Source organism: Taudactylus pleione, unplaced genomic scaffold (assembly GCF_031769625.1).
Source record: "Taudactylus pleione unplaced genomic scaffold, aTauple2 ptg001889l, whole genome shotgun sequence".
In the NCBI taxonomy this organism is placed as follows: Eukaryota; Metazoa; Chordata; class Amphibia; order Anura; family Myobatrachidae; genus Taudactylus; species Taudactylus pleione.
In genome coordinates this window covers 4,725-24,178 of record NW_028286286.1, presented here as the reverse complement: position 1 = coordinate 24,178, position 19,454 = coordinate 4,725, and the positions used below count along the sequence as shown (strand labels likewise).

The following is a 19,454-nucleotide window of genomic DNA, read 5'->3' as shown; positions in this document are numbered from 1 at the left end:
TCCCCTCCAGCATGAATGTATGAATGCTCTGCACTGTACCGTACACCTGTCCCCTCCAGCATGAATGTATGAATGCTCTGCACTGTACCGTACACCTGTCCCCTCCAGCATGAATGTAAGAATGCTCTGCACTGTACTGTACACCTGTCCCCTGTGACTTTAGACACACTGGAAACAACCAGCGCACAGACAGCGGTGAAATATGAGCCGTACAGGAAGCGGTTTGTCAGTGCATCTAAGGTGCTGCAGGCAAGAGCAGAACACAGGAAAAGGGAACACGATGGGCGATAAACACTGATATAACTACAACTGTCCATTATCTGCAATAAGATATATCTGAGCAGAGCCAGTTACATAGGTCAGATGCGGAATCTCCCATATGATCACTGTTTAGGTGTAACATTCCGCAAACGCCGGCACCAGCGGACAGTGGGGTATAATAAACATATATAACAACAGAACAAGGATGGGGAAGAAGCGATGATGTGAGAGAGATGCTACACAAGAGCTTACAGTCTACCCATATCTAGGAATTACAGGTTTGTGCCTTCAGAGGACTCGTGCGCTGACCTGTATAAGCCCTTCTGCACCCAGCGTTACATGATGTTTCTGGTTGTTTCAGTAAGTTCTCTATATAAATCAGGAATATAGATTTATTTTCGCTGCACATAATCCAGAAAGCAAAGCGGAGCTGGGAGCTGTCCAAGGACCTTGCTGAGAATCACGGCTGGTGGCAGTAAGAGAAACGCAGGAAGGCGATGACGGCCCTGTTACTTCACCCAGCAGAGATGCCATCATGGGGGTCACAGACACCCCTACTAACTACTAACACAGCCAGGCTATAGATACGTCACCGCTGTACAATCGCATATATCCAGGCTGTTCTAAAGGAACCAACCGCACAACCTTGTTATCACAAATACGTCCTAAGTGCTGGCAAAACTCCCCCCAAAAAGTTCCCAGTTACCGGTACCAGGCTTCCGTCATATACTCATGAACACATGTACACCAACTGGGATTACTAAAGGCCGCTACTACTGCTGAATATTATAGGGTCTGCAGAGTGAAGAGGTTAATGACCAGAGGGCCTGATTCAGAGCCGCTTGTAAGCGGTCGCTCGTTCGCTCTGAGCGATGTTCACACAACTGAGCATGCGCAAACCAGTCGTTGCGCTCGGAAATCGTGCGCTCGCAAAACAACGAGGGGCTGCTAATTTGAGTGACAGAATGTACCGTTTGTGGGTGGTAACAGGGGAAGGTGCTTGAAAACGGGGGAGTGGAGATCTGAACGCAGGCGTGCCTAACGGTAAAAAGGGCGTTTAATGGGAGTGCATAATTTGTAAAGGTGCGTCATCGACCACGTCACTTGGTTGTCTTTTAGCCTGAACTGCTCGCAGTGATAGCGATAAGAAAAACCTACCACAAGCACTGCGAGCAGTTCAGACGCCTTTCGATGTACCCGATTAATCTAATAAATACCGGAGGTGACGTGTGATGCGAACGGCAAAGGGGCGTCTTTACAAAATAGCGAGCGCATTTTTCGTTCGCTCGCTCAGACATAGAGGCGTCAACAAACCGCAAAGAGCGAGCGCTCAATTTAAATAGCCGGACCCTTTTTCGGAACGACCGGACGCTATTGGCCCAGAGTCCGGATTACTGGACACGATCAGAGTGACTGGTATAGGTCATAGCACAAAGTGCATCACAATGCACCATTATAACCCGAATGCACCAGTGACGCCAGTACATCCCGATGTCTGTGCCATATCCCTGCCTATGGCACTATATGGGGTGTTTTCCAGGGTACTCAGGTATGGAAGAGGGGGGTAAAAGGCTTCCCATATTCCTTAAATATAATGCAAGAAGTTACCGCCCTCACATACTCTGAGCCCCCAGCCACAATCATAACACAAATGTCATCTGCCTGCGGATTTGGATGAAGTCGGGACTCCGCTCTGTGACTGGGGATGGTTCCTGCAATGTGACATCCTGGAAAAGCGATCACGTGACTCCATATCTGCGAGACGCTCCTTCATACTAGTATTTAGACCGTGAGCACTGAGCCCCCATAACAGAGGGTTATACATAGGACAGCGCGTATGCGCGGCTTTCCTCCAGGTGATCCGGTTATCCTCCCGTGGAACAACAGCATATTGGAAGGTTAATTGGCTTCTGACTAAATTGGCCGTAGCTTGGGGTAAATTAGATTGTGAGCTCCTCTGGGGCAGACACTGATGCGAATGAATAAATATTATGTGATTGTACCGGGCTGCAGAATATGCTGCCGTTATAAGAACAGGTGATAAGAACAATGGCTTACGCCATTCCATAGGCGGTGAGTAAGGGGTAAAGCAGAACACAGCCCACCTTGCCAGACCCCATTACACAGGAGGAGGAGGAGGAGGAGGAGGGAAGGTAATTCTGCAAAGCATTCAATCTTTGGAAATAAGATTAGGACATTAGGGACCTGAGTCATGCTGGATTGCTTAAAATCCAATAAAAATGATGCACAAACATTAACCTGGAACATTCATGTAGAAAATTATCTCTTCACTGGAGATTTCATTACATTTTGGCAGAAAGGTACTGTATATAAAAGACCTTGCAAAAACTAAAAAACAATAAGTTCTGTTATGTTTTAGTAAAAATGCAATTCCCTATAATCAATCCCACAAAAAGGCAAATGTTAATTAATGTTTGTTATGTGTGTTGGTCCACTGTGTCTCCACATGAGCCCTGCACAGCAGCTGCTGCTCCCAGTAACCTGGCTCGGGCTGTCTAGGTCACAGAGAACAGTGGGCCGGATTCAGATATGGCAGCTAATGCAACCAAAGCTGTGATCCCGTACACTAATGCAACCGCAGCTGCGATCCCGTACACTAATGCAACCGCAGCTGCGATCCCGTACACTAATGCAACCGAAGCTGTGATCCCGTACACTAATGCAACCGCAGCTGTGATCCCGTACACTAATGCAACCAAAGCTGTGATCCCGTACACTAATGCAACCGCAGCTGCGATCCCGTACACTAATGCAACCGCAGCTGCGATCCCGTACACTAATGCAACCAAAGCTGTGATCCCGTACACTAATGCAACCGCAGCTGCGATCCCGTACACTAATGCAACCGCAGCTGTGATCCCGTACACTAATGTAACCAAAGCTGTGATCCCGTACACTAATGCAACCGCAGCTGCGATCCCGTACACTAATGCAACCGCAGCTGCGATCCCGTACACTAATGCAACCGCAGCTGCGATCCCGTACACTAATGCAACCGCAGCTGTGATTCCGTACACTAATGCAACCGAAACTGTGACCCCGTACACTAATGCAACCGAAACTGTGATCCCGTACACTAATGCAACCGAAACTGTGATCCCATACACTAATGCAACCGAAACTGTGATCCCGTACACTAATGCAAACGCAGCTGTGATCCCGTACACTAATGTAACTGCAGCTGTGATCCCATACACAAATGCAACTGCTATCCCGTACACTAATGCATGCAGCAGCTGTGATCCCGTACACTAATGCATGTAGCAGCTGTGATCCCGTACACTAATGCAACCGAAACTGTGATCCCGTACACTAATGCATGCAGCAGCTGTGATCCCGTACACTAATGCATGTAGCAGCTGTGATCCCGTACACTAATGCATGCAGCAGCTGTGATCCCGTACACTAATGCATGCAGCAGCTGTGATCCCGTACACTAATGCATGCAGCAGCTGTGATCCCGTACTAACTGCAGCTGTGATCCCGTACACTAATGCAACTGCAGCTGTGATCCCGTACACAAATACAACTGCAGCTGTGATCCCGTACACTAATGCATGCAGCAGCTGTAATCCCATACACTAATGCATGCAGCAGCTGTGATCCCGTACACTAATGCATGCAGCAGCTGTGATCCCCTACACTAATGCATGCAGCAGCTGTGATCCCGTACACTAATGCATGCAGCAGCTGTGATCCCGTACTAACTGCAGCTGTGATCCCGTACACTAATGCAACTGCAGCTGTGATCCCGTACTAACTGCAGCTGTGATCCCATACACTAATGCAACCGCAGCTGTGATCCCATACACTATAATGCACCTGCAGCTGTGATCCCGTACACTAATGCAACCGCAGCTGTGATCCCGTACACTAATGCAACCGCAGCTGCGATCCCGTACACTAATGCAACCGCAGCTGTGATCCCGTACACTAATGCAACCGCAGCTGTGATCCCGTACACTAAAGCAAAGGCAGCTGTGATCCCGTACACTAATGCAACCGCAGCTGTGATCCCGTACACTAATGCAACCGCAGCTGTGATCCCGTACACTAATGCAACCGATGTTTTCTCAGCTGAACAATTATCGCCTATCTGCGCATGAGGAGTCACACAAAGCATGTGTCAAAGTACATTACGTAGTCGCTCACACCGACTATCTGAACGCAGGGTGACTTACAGCGGGACATTGTTTGGGGGGGGGGGTTTATGTGCGGGTGGCGGAAAAACGCAGACATAGCGCATCTGTTCACGGGACGGGTCGCAGTCTGCAATCAAGTACAGAGAGAACATGGTTGCTGTGTTTAAGTGCATGAGGCCATTCTGCACGAGCATAGGGCTACACAGAAGTCCGATTATCGGAGGTTCTGCGACCGCGGCCGCCTCTTTCTATGCAGATGCTTGGATTTGCGAAGCCGCAGGTGAGCGTCTCAGTACATATCCCGGCAGCTGCGTACTAAGGTGCAGCAATGACAGCATTAGAGTACATCTCTGATTAGGCCCTGAATTCATTGGGAACGATAGAGCTGGTATAAAGGCGATACAATAAGTGATAGTTGCAGACGGGCGTTAGACACGGATACATTATACTCAGCTAAAGATAAAGAGACTTATTTTCAATCATTAAAAAAAAAATTGGGAACTGAACTTCTACTTCATTTGCAGTGTTGTGATAGTCGTGCGTCACATAACGCGCGGATTCCCCCTCCAGCGTCCCCATCACTAAACATGCCAGCAAGGTTATGCGCGTTTATGACAGCAATGCGGCGTTGGCTTGTCAATTGCAATAAGTGATTAAAGGAGAAATAATTGATATTACATCATTGTTCGGAATCTATGCACCCGATGTAATGCCATAAACAAGTCCTAGCGACTATTATCCAGCTCCAACAACACTTTACTGGCAAATGGCCTCAGCCGAGATCTGCAGACAAACAAAATGGCTGCTCCCTGAGAGCTATTCCAATGGCTGCTGGTAATAACGTATCGGAAAGGAGAATGGCGCGCTTGCAAAACTGCAGCAAATGTAAGATTTCTTTATAGTCTACGCCTGAACGATTCCATGAATCCCACAGACTCACCAATGCTCTATAACACTCCCCAGGCACACGGAGCCCATTAACCTTTTGTTAGCTGTACAGGGATGTGATATATTGTAGCACGGTGGTATAAAATAAATAAATAAGAGATGGGGACGTGAGGAAGATAGAGAGACAGGTGGGGCAGGGGGCTGAGTGCTTATAAAGCTTTCACAAGCATTAGGAAGAAGAAATCATTAGTAGGTCTGCAGTGGCAATCAATTCAATCCCCGCTGCCCGCTACATTTACAGAAAAGTAACTGATATGATAATAAAACACACAGAAATTGGGTTAGAATCGCTTCCAACTCCTGCTAAACAATGGCTCAGAGAAATGAAGCTCCGTTTTAATTAGCAGGAATGAGAAGTGACCATGTAAGTACTGCCGGCGGGAGCTCCGAGGCCGCGAGCGGACCGGCCCATCCTAGGGCCCTGCAGGTAACAATCTCCGGCTACCACTGATGAGGTGTGCCTGGGCAGTAATGGGGGGCTCTCAGCCAGCCCACGGCGGGTGGGTCAATGGCACAGTTGTCTATACGCAAGCGTAAATACACCTGGCGTAATATTTGTACCTAGTATAAAGGTGAAGCACATGAGTACTGGTGAGGATGGCTGGTAAGACCCTAAGCCCACCAACAGAGTTGGCACCGCAGTACGCGTACCACACTACATCCGGGGGAATATACGCATATTATTGCGTGCACACATTTCGGCCGCACTTATATCCGAATGCCCTCCATATCTGCCTCACGCCCATTACGTGCCGTGGACAGCATAGAAGCAAGGCGTAGAGAATTATGCATTACACCGTAGCGTTGGGGTAGACCCTGTTACCGACCACTATCTATACACCTCCCACAGCGAGGAATGGGCGAGGGGTACAAACATACACTCACTGCTTATATTGAACAATAGATTAAACCAGTCCGATCAGGCGTTTATTACAGTCTAACTACTAAAAGGGGTCGTCATTGGCGCCCCAATACCCCCGTCAGGGACCACAGGAGGGAAGGTGAGCGAGGAAATGTATAAAGCTATACAGCCATCAATACACCTATTTTTTAATACATTTAACTGAAGCATATTGCACATTTAGGAGTACAGGTGCCAGGCAACACTGACCTTTCCCATAACATTAATATGATCTATAGCTATAGAAGGATTCATAGTATAAAGACACCTCGGCCTGCTTGGAACGTTCCCAGAAACGCTGGCGTTATCAACCCTGAAATAGTCCCATAAATTCCAGCCAGACAGCGAAACACAAGTTAAAAATCAGATTATAAACCCCATGCTGGAGCGGATAATGCTTCTCCAGTATATATAACACTAATTATCAGAAAGCTATATTGTTTAGTATTAGGCGGATATGAGAATACACAGCGCGCTGCCCCATCGTCCAATCAGCAGGGGCCAATGCTGCACCCTGCCCTATTTTCTTTCGACGTTGTCACAGGGTGTAATGTGATAAAAATAAATATAGATACGCATACACACATCCGTACTGAAAAGAAAAATATGTATAGAAGAATACACGAAACTGTCCTGAAAGGATTTGTGCCAACGCTTCAATTAATGGGAGCTGGTTCTCCTGCATTCCGTGCCCACAGTGCCTGTACTCAGTGCCACCTATCATTTTTCAAACTGCAGCTGCAGCCGTCCTCTTAAACGTAGGGTTTTTAGCACCTATAATTACTGCGCACCCTGTGCCAGATTAATTTAATTACCGAGTTCAGCCGCACTCTCCCTCTGGAAGGATTTCATCAGAAGTGGCTTTGGGGGATATTGCATGGAGCATATATCATGCCAGTTAACCCTTCCTTCCCAGACACATTTCAAATGGCTTAACATAGGGAACAGTGTGTGTGTTTGGGGGTGGGGTGGGGGTGTTAATCTGGAGACGTCTACAACTCCTGATACCCTGCAAATAGGAGGACAGCAGCAATCGGCAGGAAAATGGATTTTGTTATTTTTACAAATCTGTAAATCTGGTTAGTGGGGACTGAGAGCTCTGGTCATGCCCCCTCCGGGCACACAGTATAGTATAGAAGTTCATGGCAGGCTTAATATGAGAGCAGGGCAGGAGCTTCTGGGACGCAATAAAGAAGCAAGTCCATAAAATCCAAAGGAAACTGGAAATAGAGACAGAATTACAGTATAGACCTCTCATCAGGCCACAAAGGGGTCTTTAAAAAGTCTATTAACAATTTCTGTAGATGTGTGTGTTAAAAACAGCGACATGTTGTAAGTATCAGCTCACTATCTCCCCAAAGCTCCAGCATTACACCAGGACAATGTTACTGATATACCTCCCAGAGACACCAGCATTAGGGAACGCTAGCAGGGGAGTAAGGAGAGTATACACCAGGACAATGTTACTGATATACCTCCCAGAGACACCAGCATTAGGGAACGCTAGCAGGGGAGTAAGGAGAGTATACACCAGGACAATGTTACTGATATACCTCCCAGAGACACCAGCATTAGGGAACGCTAGCAGGGGAGTAAGGAGAATATACACCAGGACAATGTTACTGATATACCTCCCAGAGACACCAGCATTAGGGAACGCTAGCAGGGGAGTAAGGAGAATATACACCAGGACAATGTTACTGATATACCTCCCAGAGACACCAGCATTAGGGAACGCTAGCAGGGGAGTAAGGAGAATATATACCAGGACAATGTTACTGATATACCTCCCAGAGACACCAGCATTAGGGAACACTAGCAGGGGAGTAAGGAGAATATATACCAGGACAATGTTACTGATATACCTCCCAGAGACACCAGCATTAGGGAACGCTAGCAGGGGAGTAAGGAGAATATACACCAGGACAATGTTACTGATATACCTCCCAGAGACACCAGCATTAGGGAACGCTAGCAGGGGAGTAAGGAGAATATATACACCAGGACAATGTTACTGATATACCTCCCAGAGACACCAGCATTAGGGAACACTAGCAGGGGAGTAAGGAGAGTATACACCAGGACAATGTTACTGATATACCTCCCAGAGACACCAGCATTAGGGAACGCTAGCAGGGGAGTAAGGAGAGTATATACACCAGGACAATGTTACTGATATACCTCCCAGAGACACCAGCATTAGGGAACACTAGCAGGGGAGTAAGGAGAATATACACCAGGACAATGTTACTGATATACCTCCCAGAGACACCAGCATTAGGGAACGCTAGCAGGGGAGTAAGGAGAATATACACCAGGACAATGTTACTGATATACCTCCCAGAGACACCAGCATTAGGGAACACTAGCAGGGGAGTAAGGAGAATATACACCAGGACAATGTTACTGATATACCTCCCAGAGACACCAGCATTAGGGAACGCTAGCAGGGGAGTAAGGAGAATATATACACCAGGACAATGTTACTGATATACCTCCCAGAGACACCAGCATTAGGGAACGCTAGCAGGGGAGTAAGGAGAGTATACACCAGGACAATGTTACTGATATACCTCCCAGAGACACCAGCATTAGGGAACACTAGCAGGGGAGTAAGGAGAGTATACACCAGGACAATGTTACTGATATACCTCCCAGAGACACCAGCATTAGGGAACACTAGCAGGGGAGTAAGGAGAGTATACACCAGGACAATGTTACTGATATACCTCCCAGAGCCACCAGCATTAGGGAACGCTAGCAGGGGAGTAAGGAGAATATACACCAGGACAATGTTACTGATATACCTCCCAGAGACACCAGCATTAGGGAACACTAGCAGGGGAGTAAGGAGAATATACACCAGGACAATGTTACTGATATACCTCCCAGAGACACCAGCATTAGGGAACGCTAGCAGGGGAGTAAGGAGAATATACACCAGGACAATGTTACTGATATACCTCCCAGAGACACCAGCATTAGGGAACGCTAGCAGGGGAGTAAGGAGAGTATACACCAGGACAATGTTACTGATATACCTCCCAGAGACACCAGCATTAGGGAACGCTAGCAGGGGAGTAAGGAGAATATACACCAGGACAATGTTACTGATATACCTCCCAGAGACACCAGCATTAGGGAACACTAGCAGGGGAGTAAGGAGAATATACACCAGGACAATGTTACTGATATACCTCCCAGAGACACCAGCATTAGGGAACACTAGCAGGGGAGTAAGGAGAATATACACCAGGACAATGTTACTGATATACCTCCCAGAGCCACCAGCATTAGGGAACACTAGCAGGGGAGAAAGGAGAGTATACACCAGGACAATGTTACTGATATACCTCCCAGAGACACCAGCATTAGGGAACACTAGCAGGGGAGTAAGGAGAATATACACCAGGACAATGTTACTGATATACCTCCCAGAGACACCAGCATTAGGGAACGCTAGCAGGGGAGTAAGGAGAGTATACACCAGGACAATGTTACTGATATACCTCCCAGAGCCACCAGCATTAGGGAACGCTAGCAGGGGAGTAAGGAGAATATACACCAGGACAATGTTACTGATATACCTCCCAGAGACACCAGCATTAGGGAACGCTAGCAGGGGAGTAAGGAGAATATATACACCAGGACAATGTTACTGATATACCTCCCAGAGACACCAGCATTAGGGAACGCTAGCAGGGGAGTAAGGAGAATATACACCAGGACAATGTTACTGATATACCTCCCAGAGACACCAGCATTAGGGAACGCTAGCAGGGGAGTAAGGAGAATATACACCAGGACAATGTTACTGATATACCTCCCAGAGACACCAGCATTAGGGAACGCTAGCAGGGGAGTAAGGAGAATATACACCAGGACAATGTTACTGATATACCTCCCAGAGACACCAGCATTAGGGAACGCTAGCAGGGGAGTAAGGAGAATATACACCAGGACAATGTTACTGATATACCTCCCAGAGACACCAGCATTAGGGAACGCTAGCAGGGGAGTAAGGAGAATATATACCAGGACAATGTTACTGATATACCTCCCAGAGCCATCAGCATTAGGGAACACTAGCAGGGGAGTAAGGAGAGTATACACCAGGACAATGTTACTGATATACCTCCCAGAGACACCAGCATTAGGGAACACTAGCAGGGGAGTAAGGAGAATATACACCAGGACAATGTTACTGATATACCTCCCAGAGACACCAGCATTAGGGAACGCTAGCAGGGGAGTAAGGAGAATATACACCAGGACAATGTTACTGATATACCTCCCAGAGACACCAGCATTAGGGAACGCTAGCAGGGGAGTAAGGAGAATATACACCAGGACAATGTTACTGATATACCTCCCAGAGACACCAGCATTAGGGAACGCTAGCAGGGGAGTAAGGAGAATATACACCAGGACAATGTTACTGATATACCTCCCAGAGACACCAGCATTAGGGAACACTAGCAGGGGAGTAAGGAGAATATATACCAGGACAATGTTACTGATATACCTCCCAGAGACACCAGCATTAGGGAACGCTAGCAGGGGAGTAAGGAGAATATATACCAGGACAATGTTACTGATATACCTCCCAGAGACACCAGCATTAGGGAACGCTAGCAGGGGAGTAAGGAGAATATATACCAGGACAATGTTACTGATATACCTCCCAGAGCCATCAGCATTAGGGAACACTAGCAGGGGAGTAAGGAGAGTATACACCAGGACAATGTTACTGATATACCTCCCAGAGACACCAGCATTAGGGAACGCTAGCAGGGGAGTAAGGAGAGTATACACCAGGACAATGTTACTGATATACCTCCCAGAGACACCAGCATTAGGGAACACTAGCAGGGGAGTAAGGAGAATATACACCAGGACAATGTTACTGATATACCTCCCAGAGACACCAGCATTAGGGAACACTAGCAGGGGAGTAAGGAGAATATACACCAGGACAATGTTACTGATATACCTCCCAGAGACACCAGCATTAGGGAACGCTAGCAGGGGAGTAAGGAGAATATACACCAGGACAATGTTACTGATATACCTCCCAGAGACACCAGCATTAGGGAACGCTAGCAGGGGAGTAAGGAGAATATACACCAGGACAATGTTACTGATATACCTCCCAGAGACACCAGCATTAGGGAACACTAGCAGGGGAGTAAGGAGAATATACACCAGGACAATGTTACTGATATACCTCCCAGAGACACCAGCATTAGGGAACACTAGCAGGGGAGTAAGGAGAGTATACACCAGGACAATGTTACTGATATACCTCCCAGAGACACCAGCATTAGGGAACGCTAGCAGGGGAGTAAGGAGAATATACACCAGGACAATGTTACTGATATACCTCCCAGAGACACCAGCATTAGGGAACGCTAGCAGGGGAGTAAGGAGAATATACACCAGGACAATGTTACTGATATACCTCCCAGAGCCATCAGCATTAGGGAACACTAGCAGGGGAGTAAGGAGTATATATACCAGGACAATGTTACTGATATACCTCCCAGAGACACCAGCATTAGGGAACACTAGCAGGGGAGTAAGGAGAGTATATACACCAGGACAATGTTACTGATATACCTCCCAGAGACACCAGCATTAGGGAACACTAGCAGGGGAGTAAGGAGAGTATATACACCAGGACAATGTTACTGATATACCTCCCAGAGCCATCAGCATTAGGGAACGCTAGCAGGGGAGTAAGGAGTATATACACCAGGACAATGTTACTGATATACCTCCCAGAGCCATCAGCATTAGGGAACGCTAGCAGGGGAGTAAGGAGTATATACACCAGGACAATGTTACTGATATACCTCCCAGAGACACCAGCATTAGGGAACGCTAGCAGGGGAGTAAGGAGAGTATACACCAGGACAATGTTACTGATATACCTCCCAGAGACACCAGCATTAGGGAACACTAGCAGGGGAGTAAGGAGAATATACACCAGGACAATGTTACTGATATACCTCCCAGAGACACCAGCATTAGGGAACACTAGCAGGGGAGTAAGGAGAGTATACACCAGGACAATGTTACTGATATACCTCCCAGAGCCACCAGCATTAGGGAACGCTAGCAGGGGAGAAAGGAGAGTATACACCAGGACAATGTTACTGATATACCTCCCAGAGCCACCAGCATTAGGGAACGCTAGCAGGGGAGTAAGGAGAATATACACCAGGACAATGTTACTGATATACCTCCCAGAGCCACCAGCATTAGGGAACGCTAGCAGGGGAGAAAGGAGAGTATACACCAGGACAATGTTACTGATATACCTCCCAGAGACACCAGCATTAGGGAACACTAGCAGGGGAGTAAGGAGAATATACACCAGGACAATGTTACTGATATACCTCCCAGAGCCACCAGCATTAGGGAACGCTAGCAGGGGAGTAAGGAGAGTATACACCAGGACAATGTTACTGATATACCTCCCAGAGACACCAGCATTAGGGAACGCTAGCAGGGGAGTAAGGAGAATATACACCAGGACAATGTTACTGATATACCTCCCAGAGACACCAGCATTAGGGAACGCTAGCAGGGGAGTAAGGAGAATATATACACCAGGACAATGTTACTGATATACCTCCCAGAGCCACCAGCATTAGGGAACACTAGCAGGGGAGAAAGGAGAGTATACACCAGGACAATGTTACTGATATACCTCCCAGAGACACCAGCATTAGGGAACACTAGCAGGGGAGTAAGGAGAATATACACCAGGACAATGTTACTGATATACCTCCCAGAGCCACCAGCATTAGGGAACACTAGCAGGGGAGAAAGGAGAGTATACACCAGGACAATGTTACTGATATACCTCCCAGAGACACCAGCATTAGGGAACACTAGCAGGGGAGTAAGGAGAGTATACACCAGGACAATGTTACTGATATACCTCCCAGAGACACCAGCATTAGGGAACGCTAGCAGGGGAGTAAGGAGAATATACACCAGGACAATGTTACTGATATACCTCCCAGAGACACCAGCATTAGGGAACGCTAGCAGGGGAGTAAGGAGAGTATACACCAGGACAATGTTACTGATATACCTCCCAGAGCCACCAGCATTAGGGAACGCTAGCAGGGGAGTAAGGAGAATATACACCAGGACAATGTTACTGATATACCTCCCAGAGACACCAGCATTAGGGAACGCTAGCAGGGGAGTAAGGAGAATATATACACCAGGACAATGTTACTGATATACCTCCCAGAGCCACCAGCATTAGGGAACGCTAGCAGGGGAGTAAGGAGAATATACACCAGGACAATGTTACTGATATACCTCCCAGAGACACCAGCATTAGGGAACGCTAGCAGGGGAGTAAGGAGAATATACACCAGGACAATGTTACTGATATACCTCCCAGAGACACCAGCATTAGGGAACGCTAGCAGGGGAGTAAGGAGAATATACACCAGGACAATGTTACTGATATACCTCCCAGAGACACCAGCATTAGGGAACGCTAGCAGGGGAGTAAGGAGAGTATACACCAGGACAATGTTACTGATATACCTCCCAGAGACACCAGCATTAGGGAACGCTAGCAGGGGAGTAAGGAGAGTATACACCAGGACAATGTTACTGATATACCTCCCAGAGCCACCAGCATTAGGGAACGCTAGCAGGGGAGTAAGGAGAATATACACCAGGACAATGTTACTGATATACCTCCCAGAGACACCAGCATTAGGGAACGCTAGCAGGGGAGTAAGGAGAATATACACCAGGACAATGTTACTGATATACCTCCCAGAGACACCAGCATTAGGGAACGCTAGCAGGGGAGTAAGGAGAGTATACACCAGGACAATGTTACTGATATACCTCCCAGAGACACCAGCATTAGGGAACGCTAGCAGGGGAGTAAGGAGAATATACACCAGGACAATGTTACTGATATACCTCCCAGAGACACCAGCATTAGGGAACGCTAGCAGGGGAGTAAGGAGAATATACACCAGGACAATGTTACTGATATACCTCCCAGAGACACCAGCATTAGGGAACGCTAGCAGGGGAGTAAGGAGAGTATACACCAGGACAATGTTACTGATATACCTCCCAGAGACACCAGCATTAGGGAACGCTAGCAGGGGAGTAAGGAGAATATACACCAGGACAATGTTACTGATATACCTCCCAGAGACACCAGCATTAGGGAACGCTAGCAGGGGAGTAAGGAGAATATACACCAGGACAATGTTACTGATATACCTCCCAGAGACACCAGCATTAGGGAACGCTAGCAGGGGAGTAAGGAGAATATACACCAGGACAATGTTACTGATATACCTCCCAGAGACACCAGCATTAGGGAACGCTAGCAGGGGAGTAAGGAGAATATACAACAGGACAATGTTACTGATATACCTCCCAGAGACACCAGCATTAGGGAACGCTAGCAGAGGAGTAAGGAGAGTATACACCAGGACAATGTTACTGATATACCTCCCAGAGCCACCAGCATTAGGGAACGCTAGCAGGGGAGTAAGGAGAATATACACCAGGACAATGTTACTGATATACCTCCCAGAGACACCAGCATTAGGGAACGCTAGCAGGGGAGTAAGGAGAATATACACCAGGACAATGTTACTGATATACCTCCCAGAGACACCAGCATTAGGGAACGCTAGCAGGGGAGTAAGGAGAATATACACCAGGACAATGTTACTGATATACCTCCCAGAGACACCAGCATTAGGGAACGCTAGCAGGGGAGTAAGGAGAGTATACTCCAGGACAATGTTACTGATATACCTCCCAGAGACACCAGCATTAGGGAACGCTAGCAGGGGAGTAAGGAGAATATATACACCAGGACAATGTTACTGATATACCTCCCAGAGACACCAGCATTAGGGAACGCTAGCAGGGGAGTAAGGAGAGTATACACCAGGACAATGTTACTGATATACCTCCCAGAGACACCAGCATTAGGGAACGCTAGCAGGGGAGTAAGGAGAATATATACACCAGGACAATGTTACTGATATACCTCCCAGAGACACCAGCATTAGGGAACGCTAGCAGGGGAGTAAGGAGAGAATATACACCAGGACAATGTTACTGATATACCTCCCAGAGACACCAGCATTAGGGAACGCTAGCAGGGGAGTAAGGAGAATATATACCAGGACAATGTTACTGATATACCTCCCAGAGCCACCAGCATTAGGGAACGCTAGCAGGGGAGTAAGGAGAGTATATACACCAGGACAATGTTACTGATATACCTCCCAGAGCCACCAGCATTAGGGAACGCTAGCAGGGGAGTAAGGAGAGTATATACACCAGGACAATGTTACTGATATACCTCCCAGAGCCATCAGCATTAGGGAACACTAGCAGGGGAGTAAGGAGAATATACACCAGGACAATGTTACTGATATACCTCCCAGAGACACCAGCATTAGGGAACACTAGCAGGGGAGTAAGGAGAGTATACACCAGGACAATGTTACTGATATACCTCCCAGAGACACCAGCATTAGGGAACGCTAGCAGGGGAGTAAGGAGAATATACACCAGGACAATGTTACTGATATACCTCCCAGAGACACCAGCATTAGGGAACACTAGCAGGGGAGTAAGGAGAATATACACCAGGACAATGTTACTGATATACCTCCCAGAGCCACCAGCATTAGGGAACACTAGCAGGGGAGTAAGGAGAGTATACACCAGGACAATGTTACTGATATACCTCCCAGAGCCACCAGCATTAGGGAACACTAGCAGGGGAGTAAGGAGAATATACACCAGGACAATGTTACTGATATACCTCCCAGAGACACCAGCATTAGGGAACGCTAGCAGGGGAGTAAGGAGAGTATATACACCAGGACAACGTTACTGATATACCTCCCAGAGACACCAGCATTAGGGAACGCTAGCAGGGGAGTAAGGAGAGTATATACACCAGGACAATGTTACTGATATACCTCCCAGAGCCATCAGCATTAGGGAACACTAGCAGGGGAGTAAGGAGAGTATACACCAGGACAATGTTACTGATATACCTCCCAGAGCCACCAGCATTAGGGAACGCTAGCAGGGGAGTAAGGAGAGTATACACCAGGAAGAAGTGGTAACAAAGATATAGTGTTAGTATGATATATGGAATTTGAGGTGCTAGACTATAGGAAGAGTCTTGGTATTCAGCATTTTCCTTGGTTTGTTTCTTCAGGATGCTACTAATGATTTAAAATTTTGCACAGTATTATGTGACTACTATGGCAACCACAGTCACATGGTAAAATGTCCCATCCCCCCGCCTTCACATGACACGCAGAGCGCCACATATAATTCACTAGGAGAGATTTTGAAAAGGAGATAAAGGGGTCTAGTAGGGCAGCTAAGAGAAGAGACAGATCTGAGCTGAAAAGGTGCATAGGGCCTGATTCAGGTTGGATCGCCAGGCTGCATTCGCACGCACCCGCTCGCTGTGAAAATATGCTAATGAATGCAATCGCGCGGCAAGTGCAGCTCTATACCAAGACGCCCGCCACTGTATTAAACCGCCCACGTCCCATGGCATGCATCCGCAAGTCAGCGTAAACATCGGTACCATCCACACAGTTGTGGTTGACCTGACCCTACCGCACAAACTGCGTCTGCAATCGCAGGGGATTAATTATGCACGTCCCTGTTACGGCGTTTAAACGCCCAGGCACACCTGCGTTACTCTGACCACCCTCAAACGGCCACTTCCTGTCAATCACTGTATGAAGACTCTGCGCGCTCACTGCGATCACTTCCCGATCGCAGCGGCTATTTTGCGCACAAGCACTGCGTCTATATGCATGCGCAGAATGCAAACATCGGCTGGTTGCGTGCAAGCGTAGCCTTGCGATCCAACCTGAATCAGACCCTTAACTTGCAATTTAAAGAAAGAAAACATAAGTTGCCTCTCCTCACAGTCAGCCTATTATAACGGAGCGATGTCGGATCCATACGTTTCTGTTAATGACCGCTTTATACCATCGCTGTTGCAAACACAATGTCGGGAAATGATGCAGGTGATTTCTCAGGATTTCCGAGTTGCATCTCTCCGCCATGACAGGGTAAAGTAACTAAGGAAGGTGCTGCAGTCGCAAAGTAACTAAGGAAGGTGCTGCAGTCGCCAGGAGATCCTTATGAGTATACAGAGTTATCTCTGTGCATGCAAAGCATCTATGGCTGGGAAGCACTCAGTGCTGGATCTGGTGTAAAGTCCATCACCCGGAACACAGCCGAATGGTCTACCACGTACCAGAAATCTTGGTAAAATTATAAGTGAATATTACTGGGGTTTCCAGAAATTCTAAAGACCTAGATTGCAAAGCTGACATGATCCAGTCCCTGCTGAATAAGCAAAAAACAACACCTCCCCCCCCCCCCCCCCAACTCTCAAAACAAGAGGCACCCTTGGCCCCCAAGTCATATGAGTTTGACGGGCAACACTGACAGATAAGCCCCTGCCTGCATCTTAATGCTTAAATTATTAAATGCATTAATGTATTTACATTATTCAGGCCTTCTGTGCATTTTTCTCTGATAATTTATGTCTTAGACTTTGGATGTCCGCAGCTGTTAATGTCTGCAACTCTTCCTGTTCATTATTGATTCTGGAACAAAAAAAAAAAATGCTGGAGTTTTAATGCCTTATTTTTAATGTATTAGAGTCTGAATAAGTGCATTCTCTTTTTTTCTTTTGTAATTTCATAATTTAAGTAGTGCATTTATTAAACTGACACAGAATGAATTGTGGTGAATTCTGGCCACGCTCCAGGTTACCCCGCTGAGGCGGCCAGCAAAACACACAGCGAAACCAAGGCAGATGCTCTCATATGTTTGTGAAGAAGCCTGAGGAGGGTGCGCGCTACCTTACAGCAACTTCTCAGACAACTCCGGAGACTCCTGTCCCCAAACAGTAACAAGGTGGGAGATCACTTGCCGGGCAGGTCCCTATATCACAGCACCTGTAGGACCGGCCATACCCTACACTGCTGGCACTGAAGGACTTTCTCTACACTTGTCTCAGCTTCAGTCACCTGAAAACCATCCTTAGACCCTTAGCTTTCTGCAGGGGTCCTGTGCATGGAAATCCTGCGCTTCTACTTGTCGGGGGAATAGCTGAGCCATCCCGGCTAAGCCCCAGTGGGCTCTAAGAGGCGCAAATAATGCCAAACCACCTAGGGTCTTAATCTGACCCTGGTTGGGGGCAGAAGTTATTTTATCCTACAATCCTGGTTTTACCCAGATTAAAAGTCTACTAATAACAAGAGCAGTATGATAACTCTCGCTGCCCCGATCCCTACTGTGCGTCACTCTAGAAAGGTGGAGGTACATATGCAGCAACATCCTGCGATCCATTAGCATTCTGGTTGGCCTATTTATTATGGGCGAGAACTTTTTTTTTTTACTGTTTTTGGTTTTCCTACTTTCCCATAAGTGTCTGATCCTCAGAGACCTTAATACAAACACTTAATACAATATTAACAATACACTTTGTGGGGAGCTGAGGCAGCTTCACGTTACTAATATTTAATGCAGGAAGAAATGAATAAAGTACACAAATTAAAATAAAGACCAGTTTTGAGGCTTTCTCTGTGAGCACCTTACCCAGGAACCCAGGAGCATAGCGCCAAATGCACAGAGGGGAGGTCTGGGGTGTCACAAATACAATTCTCACTCTGGTGCCCCAAACACATTGCAAAGAACGGAAGAGTGTTGTTAATGGGGGGAGAAACCCCCGAGGTCATTCTCTCGACATTAACCCAAGCATCTCAGAACCAACACAAACAATTTACTTTTTTTTTTTCCCCAAAATAATAATATATATATTTTTTTAAAATAGACCAGATTGTCTTGGGTGATCCTCCAATCACGCTGCCTGGCGGGTGAGTGCCGGACATTCTTTTTATTTAATTTTTCTTTGAAGTTATGATTTATTCAGTTACCATAATTTTATGTCTATATAAATTTTGGGCTACCTGATCGCTTGTGTAATGTAAAGACTCACGTATATGCGCTGATATGTGATTACTGTATGACACTGTAAGCATGGATTCCCTGATCTATGCCGGATTGTTATACTTATGTCTTGTTAATCTATGTAAGGTGCTTTTGCTTCC

General features: G+C 47.0%; 1 protein-coding gene across 1 annotated transcript in view; it reads right to left on the bottom strand.

The window, feature by feature from the left end:
• The window catches only part of PEX14 (peroxisomal biogenesis factor 14), a 142,157-nt gene extending 124,217 nt beyond the window's left edge, over positions 1–17,940 (bottom strand). The window contains exon 1 of the mRNA XM_088465166.1: positions 17,844–17,940. The gene's annotated coding sequence lies outside the window, so the exon portion shown is untranslated. The remainder of the gene's footprint in view (positions 1–17,843) is intronic.
• Positions 17,941–19,454: the final 1,514 nt, after the last annotated feature.